At 40.1% G+C, this 13,903-nt stretch overlaps 1 protein-coding gene across 1 annotated transcript in view; it reads right to left on the bottom strand.

The window, feature by feature from the left end:
- The window catches only part of EHF (ETS homologous factor), a 31,106-nt gene extending 26,961 nt beyond the window's left edge, over positions 1-4,145 (bottom strand). The window contains exon 1 of the mRNA XM_041481221.1: positions 4,065-4,145. The gene's annotated coding sequence lies outside the window, so the exon portion shown is untranslated. The remainder of the gene's footprint in view (positions 1-4,064) is intronic.
- Positions 4,146-13,903: the final 9,758 nt, after the last annotated feature.

Genomic DNA, 13,903 nt, shown 5'->3' with positions numbered 1-13,903 from the left:
TTAGGCATTCATGAGGGATTTGGTGCAAACTGCATCCCCAGTAGAGCTCAAAGGAGCTCTCATACTAAGACTCCTGATGACTTCCTCAAAAACAAAAATAAATCCTTACTTTTTTTTTGTATACCAGCTGTGAGAACAACTCCTTCTTTGCTTAGCCTTTCGATCAGCAGTGTTACTCGTGAGTACCAGTGTTACCAAGTCTACAATGTACCCCTTTCTTGAACACTTACTGAAAAACATCCTGGGATCATCAGAGACCATAACACATGTAGGCTGCAGAGTGTGCTGAGGCAGGGACAGTGAGGGAGAGATGCAGCCATTTGTGGTTAGAGATCTTGAAGTGCCCTTGGACACCAGCTGAGCAGCTGAAGCCAGAGCACTTTGCTGAAGATGGTGTTGAACAACACCAATGCTCACAAGGCACTTATTATTAGGAACAAAATTCCATGAGCTTATGGCTGAAATTCAGTAGTAGTGAAGCTGTGAGATGGGACAGACACTTTACTTCATCAAACATCACAAACTATGTTAGCTACAAAAACAGTGTTTCTGTTCATTTCCTTGTGGATGTGGAAAAAAAAAAAAAAGCCTTTACATTTTGTTCATTTTGTTCTACCACATCCTAATATTGTGTGTCATTAGTAATGACAAATGACAATGAAGTTTGTGGCCGTTTTCTTTTTATGTGTTGCTTGTTGCAGGAATGCCTATACCTCAGCAAGAATACCTACTTTACAGCTGTAGGAAGGCTGATGAGAAAGAGAGCCCTGTAAGACCAGAAAATCCTACAAAGGGTGGGCATATTGCCTTCAGATTAAGAAAGGGTCATTCATCTCTATCTGTATCTCGATCTCAGCACACTGACGAATTTTTAAGCCAGACAGGTCTGTCCTGGAGCACCCACCTTCCAACCTGTCTCTCCGTACAGTAGGTCATCGCCCCAGTTCACAGAGATGGTATTCATAGTATTGCAGAGAGAGGTCAGACAATTTTGTGAGGATTGAATCTGAACAAGCTAACAGCAACAGAAAGCATGTGACTGTAGACTCCACAGAACAGATCCAGGCTACATTATGGTTAGCGAGAAGTTCTCCTGACTTGGTCTTGTCACTAAATTAAATATATTTATAAAAAGCATGGAAGGGGCAAACAAGGAAGGAAAGCTAAGCGCTGATTCTGGTAAGGTGTCATGGCTCGTGGGCAGTTCTCTGAGTTTGCTGAGTCAATAAAATCATTAATCCTTTTCTGTGAGAATTGTACATAAATACACACTTCTTCAGCAGGTGTAGAATTCCATCTTCACAGGGGAGTTTGGTGCAAATTGCTGTGGGACACACAACAGACCAACATATCACTGCTGCCTGAACACAGATGCACATACAGAAATCCTTCTTTTTCCTCTCTAATCTCTCTCCATCTGTGTTTCTGGATGATTATTTTTTTAGTTTGAGCTCTTTCCACTGCAGCTTGCTACCTTGCAACTTCCCAGACAGAACAAGATGTTAACAAGAAAATTCACTGGGAATGAAAAAAAATTAAGGAAGTTGAGTGGGAGCCAAATGATTTAATTTTTCACTTCTTCTACTGTCCTATTGTCTGTTTCCACCAGTGCTGATAACCCACAACACCCTGAGAATATCTAAAGTAATAAGAAATTACTGTGGCAATACCACAGCATAGTCTCTCAGGTGACAAGAAGGTAATAATATTCCGTGTAAAACAGACCACATTCTACTACCTGATCTCACCACAACTGGGGTAAATATATGGTTCTCACTCTTTAGGTGGCTGTGGAGTGTGACCTAACTTGTGCTGGGGCAAGCAAAGAGATATTCTGATCTGATATGAGAGCCTTTATTATCAGGACTTGGGGAAAATATGTATTTTACCATTGTTATAGGCTTTACAAGTGACACTTGGAGTAGAAAAAAAAAAATAGAAATGCTAAATACAAGGGAACATTGACTCTGCTAATGAAAACTTCGTCTCTGCATACAGGACCAGTGCTCAAGGGGGAGAAGGGTGTCTGGAGGATGGCTGCTCTACAAAAGCCTTGGGCACACTTCATAAACCCCTGAACTGGAATTCCCAGTGTATTGACTCATAATATCTCTGTTTGGAACTCTACAGACTCTGATCTATCCTGACATCCAAATTTCATAGCTAATGTTGAAAAATTAGAGGACAGAATTGAAGTGATTAAAGGATGGAAAAGTTTACAGTGAAACAGGTTAAGATCCTTCACTGTACTGCAAGTTTCTCCGTGAAAAGCAACAGGCTTTGGAGCTCAGACTAACACAATTATCAGAGACTAGGCTAAGAAAGGACTTGTCCCCTGCTAACTACACAAGGAACAGAAATTTCCAACCCAGGGGAACTTCTCAATAACCACCTAAAGACAACAAATCAGGTGGCTGATTGTTAAAGCAAGACCATGTCAGACTGAAAATTAGATATTTTTAGAAGAATGGTATTTAATTGCTGGGGGACTTAAAAACATTCTGGGGAATTTCCCATCACTGGACTTCTGGACTTTTTTTTCACAATTGGAAGTTTTCTAAAATATAAGCTCTACTTGAAGTCACACAATTATCTCTGAAAAATTCTGGCAAGTCTTATGTTGTTATTGCAACAATCACTTGGTTTTGAAAATTGTACGGGGCAGGAATTAAACTGTCATTGTGATATTTGTAAGTGAAACATCTTAATCCTGTTGTTTTTCTAGTTTTAATTGCAGGCTTTTTCTTTAGTTTCTGCATTTGCATTAAATAGACAACTGCTATATTTTCCAGCTCTGATATTTTCTACAGTGCAAAACAGATTTCAGACAACTGGCTTAAACTACACCTGCAAATTTCCTATCAAAGCAAAACTTAAAGGAGCACATTTTTTAATTTTACTGAAGTTTTCACAAATTGCAGGAAATACTGGGGCATGTTAGATCTGTTTAACATGGCATCAAGTGAGACAAGTATAAAAAAAAAAGACTAAATGAAACTTTTACCTCAAGGTACATTTCTGTCATTATGAGCTTGTTTAATTCTAATAGTTGTTTGGTTCTAAAAAATGGCAAAGGTAGGAAAGAAAGGATGTTGAATGTACTCTAGAAGCAAACACAACATATGTCTTTAGATGAAGTAATCAAAAAGCACATTACTGATATAATTTAGTAACTCTATAACAATGTACACACAAGTATGTGCCTAAAATCTCTCACAGGGTGAAATGCAAACATTTGTCACTAAGTCCATTGCACATATTTTACGAAATCAACACAGATTTGGAGCAACTTTTTCTTCACATTCTCTTCTACAACTACCTTAACAATTGTGTCTATACCTTAAGGCGCCAGTTCTGGTTCTATTAAAATAAAATTACTATTGGAAGAGAAACAAATTAAACAAGCAAAAACACTGCGGGCCTCACACTATATTTACCTACCCAGTGCCTGAGCTGGGTTCTGTGCAGTTTTTGCTTAGACAGAACTAAGATCAGCAGAATCTCCTTCACCACACAACTGCCAAGAAACTGCCTTGAGGCTGAAACCAAGCCAAATTATAAATGTACTTTAGGGGTTTTTGTTACAAACCCCATGTCCATCAACATCCTCATCACTAAAATGAACTGAAACACGGCCATTCTATCCCGATTCTGTGACACAAAGGCTCTCCATAGCATTGAGAAAGTCCACTTTTTCACCCCTTGTCTTACTGAACAGATGACAGCTCTGCTGACAAAAGTAGCAGATTTAGGACTGGGAATATTATTGGATTCATCATAATAGAAAAGATTCTTAGGATCTCGTCCCACTCAAACAAAACACAAGAGAAATACTTAAACAGAAGATAAAAGTTCAAACCAGGAAAGCAGAAATCTTTATTGCAAGATTAAAAAGCCTTTTGAATAAATGACCTCAGCTGCTGTTCCAAAGTGGGAAGGGAGAGGTTTGGTATAGTGGCCAGGAGTCCAGCAGACAATTTTTTTCTTTTTTTAGTTATTGTCACTGGTGTTATTTTAAAGGAAGTGCATTTAAGAAAAAAAAATTAATACCCCAAACAACTTACCTCATTTAGCTGCAGATTCTGGAGTGGAAATCCTGAACTGAGGCAATGGGAAAACTGTCTACAGAATAGTAGGTTGGGTAAGCACAGGTACTAGGTTATGTCAACTAAAGACTCCCAGGAGTGAAGATAAATGGATGTGATACTAATTTTAAAACATTTTGCTGAACACTCAAGCAGCCAATAGGGGAATTCCTTAGGTCACTTCCTGTTCATTTGATTGGATCTGCAACGACAACAACCAAGATGAGGTTGAGAGCGTTTGCATAAGGCCAGCTCAGTCCTCGGCATTCAAAGAGAACAGGTCTAACCGGGTTACACGCGTGGCTCCAGAACAAAAGAAAAACCTGGTAATGGATGAGGGATTGATTTCTTTGTAGTTGTTTTTTTTAAGACCATCCCTTTATTTTTATTTTATTTTTTTTTTTAATAGAGGTTATTTCAGGTAGATAGGGAGATCATAATTAGAATGGGGAGAAGTGAAAAGCAGGAATGTCCTAAATTAAAATTAGTCTTGAAATAACATTAGGAGATGGATGGTGTGAAATAACCCTGTGCTGGCAGGGAGGTAGACTGGGTGAGCCCATGTGATGAGTTCAATCCTTTCTTGTCTATATTGAAAATCCTGAAAATGCATGAAAGGGGAGTTTATTGGTCTTCCAGCTTCTCTGGGTATTTGGGAGTAGGTAAGAAACAAAATGAGGGAAAAAATAATCAGTGTGTGGGTATATGGGGTTGAGTATGAAAGTGAACCCTGCATAACCTATATGCAGGTTAGCAGGGCAGAGAATCAGTAGACATGCTCAGTCCAAAGTTTTCCTTGACCACATGTGAGTTACTCCTCCAGCCTGCAACCATGAACCTGAGCAAGAAACCAGGTGCCCAAACGAAAATAGGAAGCCTCATCTGTTTTTCATGATTTCACTAGTCAAACAAGGCACCGACATGGAAACAGTTAAAAATGCACTAAAATGTGGGCAGGTTCTGAGGTTTCATTAATTTGTATGCACAAAGAAATGCTAAATATTATTATTCAGTGACTGTTCAGTGGTCTGTGTGAAGTGAATTTTCTAGTCTTTGCTCATTTTTGGTCCCAAGTCTCATCATAAATCTTCCCCTGACAGATACTGACAGGAGATCTCAGTGCTAGATTTACCAAGCACAGGAAATGAATTGTCCTTCAACATCCAGAGACACTATTAATTATTAATCAAGACTCATTGTCAATGTAGGGGAAATATTTCACAAATACTATTTATGCTGAACCTGATTTCAAGATAAATAATGGATCTCAGACTCAAGGAATGTCACCTTTGTTCCTATCATCCACACTAACACCAATTAAAAACTAAGTTCCTTTTGTTCGTGTAGATAAGGTGCACCTGTGTACAAGTGTTGCTTGGGAAGATTCAGTTATTTCTCACCCAGGTTAGATCAAGTTCCATGGCTTCCACTGAGTCTCAGCTATCAAAGAAAGTTGTCCCTGAGGAAGAAGGAAGACTGTAAATATTCATCTTGGAGAGCTTCATTGTCTTGCATTTCCAACACCAAGGGTTGAAGTTGTCCCTGCAGACAGTTAAGGAACTATTTTGATAGGCCTAGCACTTACAAGATTTCTCTAAGCATTCATGTCACTGAGTCCAAGTATTTGCATACCAGGTCATGTCTTGGTGAGTATTTATAGCTTTCATCATCAAAATAATGCCTTAGCATGATATCAGCATGAGCAATCAGTCCAGAGCAGGAAGAGCTAAGAAGCAAAGAACTAGCAAGCCTTAAAGAGCATTTTCATTCCCAGGAAGTGTATCTTTAGGAAGAAACCCAAGTCTTACAATTGTGCCACTGAGGAAAACATGGGAGATTAAAGAATCACACTGAAATTCATCTATATGCTGCAGAAGCACCATAGGAGGATGTGACCAATGGATCTCAACAGGGAAAGCAGAATTTTCCTATTGCTAGAAAGGACATCAGCAATAGCAGAAGATAAATGGTTCCAATGTGGTACTGAGATTGGAATGTCACTTTCTGTTTGTGTGACTCTTGGCCTTTTCTGTTTCAGCTCCTAAGGGCAGAGACAGCTTTGGTCACTAAGACGCAGAATACTTCCAGACAGACAAAAAAGCGCATTGTACCAACAGGTCTGGACAGGGTGAAGCTGGCTTGGTCGGCACACCAGCATGCATTATTTATTACTGTGCTATTTTCAAAGGCAGGGTGCCACACAGGGTGGTGGCTCCCTAAATTTACTACCCTACCTGGCCAACTATGCTGCCCCCATGCTCCCAAGTATGCTTATTGACACTTACATGTGGTTCAGCACAGAGAGGATTACGGGTGGCTTTCGGAGACAGTCAGGCCTTTTCCTCTACATATCCTTCTTTAGCACTGCAGCCACAAAATTAACATGAATTTGGTCCCCACACAGTTCTAGGTGGCAGAGAAAACATTAAAAACTTTATAACTAGGAACTTGGAGGCCACAATCACAGTGTGGCAGAAGTGCCAGTGCAGATTCCCAGAATTAATTTAATTATAGCCATCAAGCATCAAGGAAATTACCTAAATCTGTCTAGATTCTTAAATTGGCGTCTCTCACTGTGATGTCTGACACCTGATGAAAACAGACAACAAATGTATGGAAATTTCTATTTTTTCATTAATATTAATCTCTGCTTCATTTGTTAAATTCCAGTGGAATATCAAAAGGTGGGTATAAAGCGGATGTGTAGGTTAGACATGCCAAGCAATTTGAGAACACAGAGTATGAGATTCCTACCTTCATTCTGCTGCAACAAAATCAGAATTGATTCATAAACTTTGGAAAATAATACAGTTTCTGTAAAAACAACACTAGAGAATCCAGAAGAAATAGGACAGACACTATTTCCAAGCTGTGTTCTATGTTATAGGCAAATGCCATCTATTACTAAGGTTGCCCATTATTTAGGCTTGCAAGACCTTGTAATTTTTTCTTCACAGTTTGCTAAATTTTAGCCTTTAGCTCTTTGGCTAAATTGAAATTTTCCATCATGGGCATTTGCTATGCAACAAAATTTTGAGTAATTTTCAAAATTACTAGTATGGGTATACTGGTATATGTTTTTCTGGCAAATTCAAAAAGGCTAAGGAAAGTGCTCTACTTTGTATTTATAGTTTGTATTTATATTACTGCCTTTTCTTTGGACAGCTCAGGAACATTTATGTTTGAAGCACAGATTGATTACAACAGGGTGTCAAATTACTAGTGTACTATTTACCATTCCAAATAAAATCCAACCAAAGTTAGCCAGTTTAAAGCTTTTTGACAAATCACAGAATCATGAAATGGGCAAGCTTGGAACGGATCACAGTGGGTCTTCCTGGTTCAACCTTCAGGGCCATCCCAGAGCACATGGCACAGGATTGTGTCCAGATAGATCCTGCATATCTCCAGTGAGGGAGACTCCACACCCTCTCTGGGCAGCCTGTTCCAGTGCTCAGTCACCCACGCAGTAAAGAAATTCTTCCTCGTGTTCAAGTGGAACTTCTGTGCATAGGTTTCTGCCCACTGCCTCTTGTCCTATTGCTTGGCACCACTGAGAAAGGCCTGGCTCCATCCTCTGACACCCTCCTGTCACAAACCTACAGATATTGATAAGGTCCCCTCTCATTCATCTCTTCTCGAGGCTGAACAGGCCAGGCTGCCTCTGCCTTTCCTCCTAAGTGAGGTGCTCCGGTTCCTTAATAATCCCTGTAGCTCTCTGCCGGACCTGCTCCAGGAGCTCCAAGTCTCTCTTGCCCTGAGGAGCCCAGAACTGGACACAGAATTCCAGATGTGCCTCACCAGGGCTGAGGAGGGGGGCAGGATCCTTTCCCTCGACCTGCTGGCAATGATACTCTGATGCACCCCAGGATCCCATTGGCCTTCTTGGCCACTGCTGGTGGTGCTGACAATGGACAGCTTGTTTTCCACCAGGACCCTCAGGTCCTTCTCCACAGAGCTATTTTTTATGATCTCAGCACCCAGCCCGTGCTGGTGCAGGGGGTTGTTCCTCCCCAGGAGCAGGACCTGCACCTGCCTTTGCTGAATTTCAGAAGGTCCCTCTCTGCCCATCTCTGCAGCCTGTCGAGGCCCTTCTGAAGGGTTGCACAGCTCCCTGGGGAATGGGCCACTCCTCCTGGCTCTGTGTCTGCAGGGAAGCTGCTGAGGAGGCCTCTGCCTCCAAGTCATCAATGAATCAAGTAAACCAGGGCCCAGTATTGAACCCTGGGGGACACCATCAGTGACAGGGCTCCAAGCAGAGCCTGTGCTGCTGATCATGACCCTCTGGGATCTGCCACTCAGCCAGCTCTCAACCCACCTCATCCTTCACTCAGCCAGTCCACACTTCCTGAGTTTGCCTATGAGGATGTTGTGGGAGACAAGTTGAAAGCCTTGCTGAAGTCCAAGAAGAGAACAGCCACTGCTCTCCCCTCATGATGGATTCATGAGGCAAAGCCTTGTTCCCTCAGCTTTCTTTTGGAGCAAGCGTTCTCCACTTCCTGGCTTCACAAGGCTTTCCTAGCAGATAAAAAAGGCTATTCCTGTACACACACCAACTTGAAAAAGCAAATTTTCTAATGAGTCCTCCATTTGCTCCAGCAGCTACTCTCAGTACAGCGGCAGAGGTCTGCAGGGGGGAGCTAAAGGACTCGTTCATGGGCTCAACCCACAGGCTACTCAATGCCGAAACAGCCATCTCTGCACGCCGCTTATTCAAAACCTAGGAACTGTACACAGGGAACTGAACTAAGAGAACATTATTAACCTTGGGACAAGCTGGGAGGCGCAGTACTTAGGGCACAGACTGGGGGCTACTCATTCAAAGGGAAGCTACCCAATACTATGCATACAGGGAGTGGCCCTGAGCTGTATTTGCTGCACATGAATCAAACTTGTGCTGAAAACTTCTGTTCATTTCCTCATGAGTTTTCTTATGCTGTTCATCCTCCTGGTATTTTAGGTATTATAGTTACACATGTACTTATAATGTAAATAAACATTTAATATATGTAGATTAGTGTATTACATTGTACTAATGCGTTAGCACTAACATTACAGTATTAGCACAAAAACATTTATTGATCTTTATGAATCCCTAGTGGGGTGAGAAAGTAATAATTTATTGTCCCTATTTTAATGGAGAATCCTAAAAATATCAAGACAAAGGTGTTTATTAATTCAAGGTATCAATTTTGAGCTGCCTGAGCACCATGTGTTTAAAACACTTATTATTCTATAGTTATGTAAAGTACTGAAAGCACAGCTACCATTCATTCTCATTTCAGATTTTAGTACTTACCAGTTCTGTAAATCAAACTCCTTTTCAGACAGAAAAGAAGGAAAAAATGTTGTTTTTTTTTTTAATATTACCAAATATTGGCCTGAGTCTATAAAACAGCCTAAGCATTTTGTCTGTGTTTTTCCGAATGTAGTCAATCTCAAGAAAAATCCATTACAGTTCTGCCAATCACTGTCTAGACAAATTATAAGTAAAGAAAGGAATGATAAAGAGTTTGGCAATGGTCACAGCAGAACATGAGCTTTGCAGCTCATATTCTTCCCATTTTTATGAAGATTCACATTTTAAACCAATACAGCTACATATGAGTATTTCTACAGCTTCTTCATGTGCATATTAGTCATTAAATGGACCCCAGCTTTCTGTTAGTTGATCTGACTAACTGAAAATCATTGAGTACAAAGTTCCTTGGTTCTGTATGTTCTACCCAGAAGAAGGATGTATCCTGAAAATCCAGATATGCCTCAAAAGAGGTACTGGATAACCTGATAAACAAAGGGATAAACCAAACACCCTCAAATTCCTTTCCCAGAAATGTATCTGCCAACCAGAAAATACCATTTAAGCACCACTTCTCCTATTACTGGAGAGGACCCCCACCACCCATTGGTCTCCTTGCCACACAGATCAAGAGTTGGATTTTTTCTTGAAAACATTGCAGTGGTTTCTCTCATCATGTTAGTTTAAAGGTACAGAAAAGGCAAAATCAAGTGTGCATCCATGAATTGAAGGATTTGCATTAAAAAAGTTATATAAGAAACTTCGCAAGGATCACTGAAAAACTGTCTATGCTCTGAGAGAGAGATTCATAAGAGAAAAAAATATAGACAGTTGCACTGAGAAATAGAATGGGGATAGGGTAGAACAAAAAAAAAAACACAATATAAATATAAGTTTTCCATGGAAAAGATAAGGGTAATAAATGGCCAGAATGAACTGTCAGGGCAAACACAAATTGCATATACAAACATTGAAAGAAAGAAAGAAATGCAAATCCTAGAGATAATAGGCTTACAATTAATTATTTATTTATTCTGGTATCCTCAATGTGCATGTCAAACCAACTCAATGCATCATTGTTGTGCAAACCTTTGGGAATAAACTTGTGTGCGAAATAGGGAGACAAAGATTAATATTAATAAATAATAATAAACAATGACAAATAAAAATATATGTAGCAAGGAGGAGGCCATTAAATGCAGGGCAGCATGAATTATGTTTTGCTTCTGATTTGAAGGAAAAATGTTACAAATTTGTAAGGACTCCACACTATCAATTGGTTAGAAACTATTTATAAGACTATCTTTTGCCCATATGAGCTGACACAGTCACCTGGATTTCTGTGATATTTTGACAACGTATATCTTATAGTATCTTTATGTAGCTGTGTATACTGCCTTTTCAGGACTCCCAAAGATTTATTATGAGGCAATACTGACTGTGCAATGATGTCTCAGAGGAAAACTTCTTAACTATGCAATAGAGGGTGTTAAACAACAAGCAGGGCAAAATGACCTAATGGGTCTTTTCTATCTGTTGTGTTTTGAATCTCTTAGCAAACACTTTGAAGCTGCCAGAACTAAAGCAAAATCATGAGAACATAAAGAAGGCAAACACAAAGTAATGCACAAAGATTAAAAAAGAAAGGAGCACAGATATCCTGAGATAAACTGTAAGTAGGCCTCAAATACTTCTGTATTTTCTGTAAAAATTAATAAACCAGGACATGCTAAAACCACAAGGAGAGGCATAACCATTCCTGGATGTTGCATCTCTCACTCCCAAAATTTGGTGAATATAGAAATTATAAGTTTGTGCTAGGACCACAGAGACAGGAACTGGAGCACAGCTATAGAACTGAGAAGAGGTCTTGTGTCATGTGGGTACTTTTACATTGCAGTACAATTGTGAGCACAGTAGGAGCAAGCACTGTACCTAGTGACTGTATTTCACTATATACAGAATATGTCAAACATTTTAGGAAACCTACAAGTGGGTAAATGGCTCCCAAACACAGAGTGCTGATTCTTATGATGCAGTGTGTCTCACCAAATTAAACTTTTCCTGTTTCAAGAGTGCTGGATTCCCTAAGAGCCCTATGTAGTAATTTAAAATTAAAATGATTGGAACTTTCCCAAACTTAAAAACTGTTCAGGAAAGAGAATTTAGGTTGAGCTAATCTCAGAGAATTTGGATTGTAGGTCTCTAATCTCTAGAAGATACCTACAAGGAGCATGCATAATTTCTGTTATGTGCTGGGAAAGCAGAGAACATATTAGGAGCCGATAAAAAATAAAATTGGATTGGCAGGAATGGCAGGGCCAGTTACATGAAAAAAATGGGAATTGTTCACACTGTAATCAGCTACTTGCAAGGCAGTCACCCTTGTAATCCATACAGCATGGGAAAATGAAACAGAGGTGAGGAGTCAAGGAGAACCCTGGACACAATTACCTATGTCCATATTTAGATCAAAAGCAGTGTAAGGACAGGATGGCACAACGCATGTCCTAACTGAGAATACAGAGGCAGACAAATTGAGATGCAGAGCACCTGACTGAGAGATTCGAGATTTTATTAGTTAAGAGGGATCTATAGTAGCACTGCTACTCCCCTGGATTGCTCCAATAGGAATACACCCAGCAAAGACCCAGGACAGCAGGAATATGTGGCTGCCCGAGATCTACAATATGAGCCTCTTACTCTTCGTGACATTGAAGAGCAGGATTCTGGATGAGTGCGTTTTCATGCACGTCTGCATGCGAGTGAGCATTGTATGACTGAATGACTGCAGAGGGGATAAACTGAGAAATTTCTTATGCACATTTCTGTCTTGGTGTATGAATGTGAGCCGAGTGAATTTAAAAGAGTACATTCATGCATTTGGGAAAGGATATTAAAGAAGACTCCAAGATTTCAGCATTTAGAGTCAGGCAATAGATGTATCTGCCATTAGGTGAAGTTGGAATAGCTTCACAGAAATGAATGGAGGGGGTCTAAGAACTATATAGGTACAAAGGACAATAAAAACCCAACCCTTCATGGTTCAAGTTAGCCTTAGGAGTCATACCAGAACAGATCTTTTGAGGGCATCTCAAAGCAAGCAGCTACCTGCAAGATAGAGATGTGAACAATTCACAGGCTAACTTCCAATCTTTGTGATTATGAGAGGATTTCCTTTGCCAACATCTGAGCAGGGGAGTGAGGGTTAACCCTTGAACATAGCTATAGCAGGCAAATCTTTTGAAACCAGTTTATCCCAGTTCCAGTAACTACACAATGTTCAGTGCCTGTGAGATGCAAATATCAAGTTTATGATTAACTGTGTTAAATTCCATGGAACTGCAAGTACTTTTATTTGTTTGTATAATGGAATTGAGACAATGCACCCTTTCCTTACTATGCTTTTACTTTAATAACATTTAAAATAAAATATTTCACTGGATGCATCTGCTATATCCTTGTATTTCCAAAGAGTTTTCTTCACACCCTTTAGTTGGAAGGGGAGTTAGTTAGACAACGATCTGCCAGGGAATATGCATGTCTGATGCATGCATGACCAGGGGAAATATCATTCTAAGGAAGATGGGGAATAGAATAAGCAAATATTTAACACTGACCCCATTGGAAGTCAGCTGGTTCCGACTACAAAACTTGCACTGTGGAGAGAGACTTTTTTCTAAGCGGGAGAGAGAGGACTTCAGAGGCCTGGGTTATTCCTCTGGGTTCTGTCAAAATCTTTCAGCAATTTGCCTCTCAAGGTTTCTCAGTCATGATGCTAAGGAGGCTACCCTGCTTGAAACACTATAAAGATGTAACACTATAAAGATGAACACATTCCTGTTCATGAGGCATTCCAAGTTCCAGTGGTTATGTCTAGAGATGAAGACTCTGCAGAGTTTATTAGTGATGTCATAAAGGGAGATCTTGGATATGCCAGACTGTGTACCAGGCTATTGTACTAGCATTTATCATGATAATTAAACTCGAGGAGTACAGAAGTTCAGCCTTTATCCTTGGAGTCCTGCTGCATTAGTATTTGAGGTGGGCTGTTCGTGTCTGATACTCCTAATATTTTCCAGATGCATTTTACTCGGCAAAGATTTCACATGTCATATCCTTACGTCTGGCACGTTGTTCCCAGATTATAGCACATGTACATCACTTTTTCCAGGACAAGGGGCCAATGTAATTCGGTTCTGTGAGTGTTTGCACTGAGGAGTTTCATCTGCCTTTTACAAACCAGACTATTCAATCTGGAAGGTGACCATGTGAACAATATCACAGGCACTGCAGTGAGACACACTGACATGAAGCTGGCACCTCATCACCCCTGTATAGGGTTGCTACACAACATTGCATTAGTCAGAATTAATGACTTTATTTATTTAGAAATAAAAACGTTCTCCCAGGTTTCTCCCATGCCCTTTCTGAAATGGCTTTTAGCAGCTGGCATTCTACATCTGTGGGAGGAAAGAATGAGAAGAATTGTAGTGACTTTAATAGGATTTATTCTGTG

The sequence above is a fragment of the Pyrgilauda ruficollis genome, unplaced genomic scaffold (genome assembly GCF_017590135.1).
Source record: "Pyrgilauda ruficollis isolate IOZ18807 unplaced genomic scaffold, ASM1759013v1 scaffold55, whole genome shotgun sequence".
Taxonomy (NCBI): domain Eukaryota; kingdom Metazoa; phylum Chordata; class Aves; order Passeriformes; family Passeridae; genus Pyrgilauda; species Pyrgilauda ruficollis.
This window is presented reverse-complemented; position numbering and strand designations above follow the sequence as displayed.